The sequence below is a fragment of the Priapulus caudatus genome, unplaced genomic scaffold, assembly GCF_000485595.1.
Source record: "Priapulus caudatus unplaced genomic scaffold, Priapulus_caudatus-5.0.1 Scaffold221, whole genome shotgun sequence".
Classification (NCBI taxonomy): Eukaryota; Metazoa; Priapulida; class Priapulimorpha; order Priapulimorphida; family Priapulidae; genus Priapulus; species Priapulus caudatus.
In genome coordinates this window covers 43,372-44,000 of record NW_014577282.1, presented here as the reverse complement: position 1 = coordinate 44,000, position 629 = coordinate 43,372, and positions in this window count along the sequence as shown.

The following is a 629-nucleotide window of genomic DNA, read 5'->3' as shown; positions in this document are numbered from 1 at the left end:
AGCAGCAATAGGAAAGGTCCAGCTCAAAATCGAATCCAGATATAACAAATACTTCAACAGAGTGATTATTGTCAAGTGATTCCCAGTCCCACATCTGTTTAAAAAGTGAATAAAGAGTCAGCAAACTATTAATTTAATCAGCCATAAACGGAACACGCCTACACCGATCCTCTATCTACCATTCAAAACTTATAAATGTTTTGCAGTGGACACCAGTGCTTGTGAAACCATGCCTACACGATGCAACGCGGGTGGCTACAGGCATATTACTTCATCTACATGGTACTAGACGTTCGCCCGCACGTAGCAATGATAACAAAGCAAAGAGGATTGAAGCGAGGGAGGGGGATGAGCGGGCGCTGAACGATGGCATGGTCACGGTGCGGGGACGTGACGAGAATGACAACAAACCCTGCTATGTCCTCGTCTCCTCGCCCCTGCACTAATGAAGACGATCGGTTAAGCCAGCTCCCCTCCCACCCCCCATGTGGCTGATGCTGCAGATTTTTTTCTTGCCGCTGCTCCTGCTGTTGCTGCTGCTGCTGCTGCTGCTGTTGCAGATTTTTTTCTTGCCGCTGCTCCTGCTGTTGCTGCTGCTGCTGCTGCTGCTGTTGCAGATTTTTTTCTTG